Genomic DNA, 7,258 nt, shown 5'->3' with positions numbered 1-7,258 from the left:
TTGCAGATGTTGATCCCCAAAAACATACTGCAGCCCATTTATACATCAGCATCTACTTCTGGAGAACCCAACCAGTGTTGTTAGAGGATTTTGAGAACACAGATGATAGAGCAATAATAATACTGCCAGTTTTGTTGTAATGTGACACATACATTCTTAAAGAAGCATCATGCTATGCAAAACTTGCACAATAAAACTCACAAGGTTTATGGGGAAAATTAGGGTGAAGACACAATACTCAAAAGTGTAAATTGTCAGTAACACATTAAAAAAATAAGAACTTAACAGAAATCTATTATCAATTATACATTTTAAGTAGTATATATATACTTAATATATAATATAATATACACTTATATTCTATATGATATATTAGTTACACATAACATATACTTAACATGTATATATAGATATCACATGTATATGACATATATATGTAGTATTTGACCTGAAAAAAACCCTGAAATTTCCTCGTGGAAGGGGCATTGAATGGGTTACAGCTTGTGAATTATTGTGAAATGGTGGACCGAAGGTTATCTGCAACCACACAGGAGGTTGTAATACTAAATGACACACATGCTGAACTGAAGTATCTGGTAGATGTTTCAGGTGTGTGTCTGTGTGTGTGTGTCTGTGTGTGTGTAGGGGGGTGTACACACTTTATGTATTCCCATACAGCTTGGTTCAACTGGGTGCAATTTTCGGCATTCAGCTAAGAAATTATGCAAAAGAAAATACAGCATTTGTGTTAAGTTCAAATTATTTCCTAATGCATCAATCACTTTGGAACAAATTTGTATTTTCAAAACAAGTGTTTTAGGAGAACTGATTATATGAGACAATAAAAGCACACTTCTGATAGTATTTGATATATGGCAAATGCTTAGTTCATGAAGAAAATGATACAGCTATTCTGAGGAAGGAGAAGTTACCCTGCATTTCATGTGAAGACCCCAAATCATACCATTTGTGGCAACATGCTGATAATAATTTACAATTAAGACACATTAGTATTGTTTCAATTGAAACAATGTCAGTACACAGAATGCATGATATATGAAATTCAAGCAAACATAAACATTTAATTTACCAATAATGATAAATTAAAAGGCAAAATTAAAATGCAGAATCCTAGCAAATAGATTATTACTCTTCCTTATTGTTGACAGGACATTTTAATAAGTAACACCATGCCTTCATTCACTTAATATTTATTGAGTGCCTATCATAAACCAGAGATTGGCTTAGGTGCTAAGAATAAAGCACTAGGCAAAATAAAATATTTGTCTGGTCTTCTGCAGCTTATAATCTGGAGAAGAAATAGAGAAAAAATAAACATATTTTGGAAGGTAGTGAAAGGACTTTGGAAAAAATAATAAAACAAGATAAGGCTATATAGAGAGTGATGAAGGTAATAGAGAATTCACCAGAGCACCTCTAGGAATTTAAACATTGCTACTCAGTAAAAGAAAGTTTTTTTTTTTTTCAGTTACAAAGATAAATTATTTTGGATCATTACTTTCTACAGAGCTAAGAGCAGAGTGTACATTTTTTTAGAGTGTACATTTTTAGTGGACAGTTATAGTTGTAGTTGCCTTGCACCAAAATATGTTCCACTGAAGAGCCAAACAAAATGTTAACTGATTCCAAAAATGCATGCTTTTAAAGGCATCAGAGACCTGTGGAAGCAATCAGTGAGTGCTAGGTGAACACATAAGAACACATCTATATAATCACCACCCAGGACATGAAGCAGAACATTCCAGCACTTTAGACATAGTATACCTTTCCAATCGTGCACTCTCTGCCAAAGAAAATCCTTCAAAAGCACTTGAGTGGGAGACTTTTGTGGGCCAGGAATGTTAGAGGGAAATGCTGATTTTGAAACAGTTTCCTGACTTCATTTGGAATGAGCAGATCCAAAGGTGTCAGAGATCAAGGACATGTACTTAATTGCTAGAGATAAAAGAGCATGATTACTCTAATAACAGTAGGGACAGCATGGAAAATAGAATAATCTGACCCACAAGGATCTCTGGCTGTGGTGAATTAACCATGGGGTCCCTGAGAATGAAATGGATGATTAAATTTTCATACACCCAAATCTGGGCAGCAAAACCACAGTAGACCATCAAAGTCTTTGATCTGAGTCAGTTAATAGACTAATGGCTCCTTAAATGCAGGTAGTTTCAGGAAGAATCTTGGAATATCAATGACATACTCAAAATGTGGACATATGCTGAATGTTTGTTCTGTATATCCCAAAGTGATCCACAGCTATTTAACAATATTCTTTTGTGCTTGGCAAATGGAAAAACCCAGACAGAGACACTTCAGAGATTGTTGAATACGACTCAATGCTAACACACTGACACAGGCTAAAATTTCCCATGGATCAGCCAAATAATGGAAATTTGGCTTGTGAACCTCTTTGATAGCCCTACTGGAACCCTAATTTATTTCCTACATATTTTTCCAGTTTGAGTTTCCTTTTGATTCTTGAGTACATAGTTGGTATTTTCCTTGCAGGCAGTTTTGGCCATATGACTCAATTCCGGCCAAGAAAATATGAGTATTTTATTTCAAGTCCCCTAAAATTCCACCAAGTTATTTACCACGGTATTTTAATTTTTTTAAATGCTACTTTGTATTATGGGTATGTTTTATCTTATCTTCTAGTCCCTAAGTTGAATGAAATTAATATGGTAACCCCACAATGCCTAATACCTTCCTTCATCTTATCTATACTCAATAAATATTTGTAGCATGTCATCTTTCACTTACTTACATAACTACTCGGACACTTTCAAACCTTTGCTACAGTAAGAATCCTGTAGCCCCGTTAGATGCTGTTGAGCTGATTCTTCCTACCTTAGTTCATCTCCTGCATCATGCTGATCCAGAAATATTAGCAGACACCTGCTGGGCAATTTCCTACCTACCTTACTGATGGTCCAAATGAATGGATTGAAATGGTTCAGGAGTTGTGTCCCAACTTGTGAAGCTCCAAGAAGCTACTGTATTGCCCATTGTGACTCCTGCACTAAGAGCCACAGGAAATATTATCACTGGACAGATGAGCAGATCCAGGTTGCAACAGATACAGTGCTCCTGTCTTTCCCAGCCTGCTAACAAACCCCAAAACTATTCAGAAGGAAGCTATGTGGACAATTTAAAACATTGTAACTGGTCTCCAGGACCAGATACAGCAAGCTGTGAATCATGAATTAGACCCGTTCCTCTTTGGTGTTCTCTCTAAGGCAGACTTTAAGACACAAAAGAAGCTGTATGGGCTATGACCAACTATACAAGTGGTGGAACAACTGAACAGATTGGATACCTCATTTGTTGTGGCATAATAGAACCATCGATGAACCTCTTAACTGCAACATATCCCAAACTTATTCTGGTTATTCTGGACGCCATTTCAAACATCTTTCAGGCTGTTGAGAAACTAGATAAAACTGAGAAAATGAGTATAATGATTGAGGAATGTGGAGGTTTGGATAAAGATGAAGCTCTACAAAACCATGAACATGAATCTGGGTACAAAGTTTCCTTAAACTCGATTGAGAAGTATTTCTCTGTAGAGGGAGAGGAAGATCAAAATGCTTTGTCAGAAACTACCTCTGAAGGTTATACATTCCAAGTTCAGGATGGCACCCCTGGGCCCTTTAACTTTTATATTGTACAGCTGAGGCATCAAGTTGTTTGTTGTGTACTATTTTGGCATAAATTTGTCTTACTGTTTCTCTATTAAGAACTATTTTTAAGTGTGTTTTGTTAATGTAGAAACTTTTATAAGCAAACTATAATTAAACAATTCCAAACCGTACATACTATGGGAAGCTTCACCTCTCAATGGGTTTCTTATTTCTATGTGGAATCTAATATCTTACAATGTCCTGTAAATAAAGATGAAATTCCACCCTTTTCTTTCCCAAAGGAAAAAAAAAAAAAAGAAGAAATCTTGACCAAGATCACAAAACAAATAAATAATGATTCCAGGACTGAAAACTTTCATGCTCTTAATTTCTAGGATTCTGTGCTCTTGATAATTTCTCCATGTATGAAGTGTGTTGCTCCAGCTATTCTGTAAGTCCCATAAATAATAGCCATGTCTTATTCTGCTTTGAATCTTGCATAGTTCCTATTCCATAGTTGACATTCAGAAATGCTTATAATTTTAGTCCTCAAGTGTGCAAGGCACCAATTCTAGACGGAATTACTGTCTTGCATAAGTTACTTTATGTCTGGAAAAATTGTACTTCTTTCCAACTAAAACTAAATAAGAAGAATTCAGCCTCAGCAATCCTGTTTTAATATTCAGAATTGAACGCATATGATGGCTTGTGGCCGAAATTAAGCTTTTGTGGTTGTTATTGCTATTCCTATTGTTTATTGTTGTGAAAAGAAATCTTACCTCCTAGAAGTTAAATAGCTATGCTTCTGTATGTTTTCTAATTAAAATATAAACAGCCTAGTTAATAATGTGCATGAAAATAATCAAATGGATATAACTGTTGCTGATTTGAAAATTGTTTCTTTTTCTTTAGTCTTAATTGTTTAATCCCATGTGCTGGGCTTGCTTTTCCACGTCTCTGGAAAGTGGTCTCCATAATTATGTTTCATTAAAAAAAAAACATATTTCTCAAATAGTGGATTATATGTTAATCTTCAGGCACACAACTGTTAGCATATTGTCACCATTGAGTGCTATATTATCTTTGCAAAATACCTTATAATTTTGTTTATGCCTAGAAAGCAGAAAGGCAATCAGAATTCCTTCAATGTACTTCCTGTCTTAATCTGGAGGCAAAGTTAATACGTGTGGCTCCAACAATTGATCTATCTTCTAAAGCCCTTGCTTCGCATTTGAATCACCTAAAAAGCTTTACCAAAATACTGTTAAGTAGGTCTCATCTCAGTCAAATTAAATCAGAATCTCTTAGCATGTGGCCTCTACATCAGTATTTTTTTAAATTCTCTAAGTGGTTATAATGTGTAATCAAGGCTGAGAACCACTACTTTACAGGCAAATAATCATCACAGTCTCAGACTAGAAGGCAATTTTGAGCAATGTTCACCAAAGCCTAACTGTGTACATGAGAATCACCTCTGGGGCTTTTGAAAGGTACAGAATCCTAAGGCCCCAATGAATCAGAGCTTTAAGTGATAGGGCCCCAATTGAGTTTTACCCATGATGGAATTTGAGGACCATTGCTTTGGAACTTTTCTAAACTCACTTTCTAGCACATGAGAGAACGTGACTGAGCATTTTAATCCAAGTAACACCATTTTTGCAGCTATTCTCACTAAAATTTCTTCATAGACCTATCCTACAGGATATAGTATTTCTTTTAAAAACTAGAGTGTGTCACAATATAATGTGTCACTTGATAGGAGTTGGAACTCTTGAGTTCAGAGTCTTCCTGCACTACTTACTAGTTGTATTAACATGAACAAATCACTTTCTCTTTCTTTTTTTAAAGATTTTATTTTTTACTTGAAAGAGAGAGAGAAAACAAGCAGGAAGGAGGAGCAGGCTCCCCAGCGAGCAAGGAATCCAATGTGGGGGTCAATCTTCTGGGATCATGACCTGAGCTGAAGGCAGATGCTTAACCGACTGAGCCAACTAGGCGCCCCAAATCACTTCCTTTTTCTCACTTTGTATTTATTCTTAAATCACAGGATTGTAATGATCTAAGGAGTGAATATAATCGTTCCCAAACCTGACTGATCACCAAAATCTTCTAGAGAATGTGAAAAAATTATATAAGTTCCTTGGCCTCTTTCCGGAGATTTTGTTCCTCTACATGTGGAATGTGTGGTTGGACATAAGTAATTTTGCTTTTGAAGATTTGCAAGTGAGTTTGATACTTGGCCGTGGTGCTATGTTGATGCCTGCTGGAAGAGTGAGACCCGCTGTCAGCCTCAGGGATACAGAGATTCAATCTGCAGCCATGCGCATGACCCCTCAGGCAGCTCTCCAGTAACACAGATCACTTACATCTCAGCAGGTGCTATTTCCAGAAGAGCAGCTCTTGGTGATTTGATGTAGGAGGTGGGAAGATTTATAGCATAGTCACTGTCTTATGTGTATCTAGAACTAAAGAGTTGCCCAGGGTCTTTGTTCACTTATTAGTTTGTTCTTTGCCTTTTTCTGTCACCTAAAAAAAAAAGACAATAGAGAGCCAAGGAAAAAGCACAGGGTATGAAATCACATCTCAGTTTTAGCAGAGGTCTACTTTAAAAAATGTAAATCTTATTTATTAGAGAGAGTAAGAGGGGCAAGGCAGGGGCATATTATATTAATATAATTTAATATTATATTAAATATAATATCTAATATTTATAATATTAAATTATAGTAAAAATAAGCACTGCTAGGAGAAACTCAGGGTAATGAGAATGTATAAAGAGGAGGCTACCCCAGTGTCTCCCCAACCTATGAGCATTGACATTTACATTGACATTACATTGAATTGTGAGTGGGGTAGGCAAGCAGTGAGTACTCCTGGCAGAGAAAACAATCTGTGCAAAGGTCGTGAGGAAGGAAAATGGGTAGTAACATATGAGTAACTGAATGAGTAAAGATTCCAATAAGCAGGTGGTATGGAGTCAATGAAAATGAGACTATGAGGTACCAATGGACCAGGGATTTTTAGGTCATATCTAGGCTCCTATTTTCTTAATCTGTAATAGCAGTAGAGACTTTCAATAAGTAAGATTGAACAGAGAATGAAAGAATTAGATTAGAACACTTTACATCACTCCAGTTGCCGTATGAATCATGTGCTGGAGGGCTTGAAAACTTGGAGACCAGGTAGAAGGAAGGTGAAATCTGAGAGAATTGTACCTTCTAATGAAATAGAATAAGAAGGAAGAAACTGGATGAATTCAAAGATGTAGTCAGGCAAAGAATGATTTTTCTCCATTTTGTATTCTTATGTCTTTGTAGAGCTGGCACATAGTCATCAATGGCATGCCTCTTTGGGTTTAGGGTTGTTTGTTTTTTAGTTTTTTGCTTTTGTTTTTTTGGTGGTAAGAACACTTAACATGAGATCTACCCTCAAAAAAGTGTTAATTGTACAAAACTTAATTGTCAACTATAGGCACTAGGTTGTACAGCAAAGCTCTAGAACCTATTCATCTTGCATAACTGAAATTATTTTTAAAGCTAGTTATGATATCTTAATTCCCTGAACCTTCTCCACAAACGCACTCTGATGTATGACTCACTCTATCCTTCTTGACT

At 36.0% G+C, this 7,258-nt stretch overlaps 1 pseudogene; it reads left to right on the top strand.

The window, feature by feature from the left end:
• The first annotated feature begins 518 nt into the window (after positions 1 to 518).
• On the top strand, positions 519 to 5,996 carry LOC112652004 (importin subunit alpha-1-like; annotated as a pseudogene).
• The last annotated feature ends 1,262 nt before the right edge of the window (positions 5,997 to 7,258 follow it).

This window comes from Canis lupus, chromosome 4, assembly GCF_003254725.2.
Source record: "Canis lupus dingo isolate Sandy chromosome 4, ASM325472v2, whole genome shotgun sequence".
In the NCBI taxonomy this organism is placed as follows: domain Eukaryota; kingdom Metazoa; phylum Chordata; class Mammalia; order Carnivora; family Canidae; genus Canis; species Canis lupus.
Note: the sequence above shows the minus strand (reverse complement) of the source record. Positions and strands in the feature narration are given on the sequence as shown.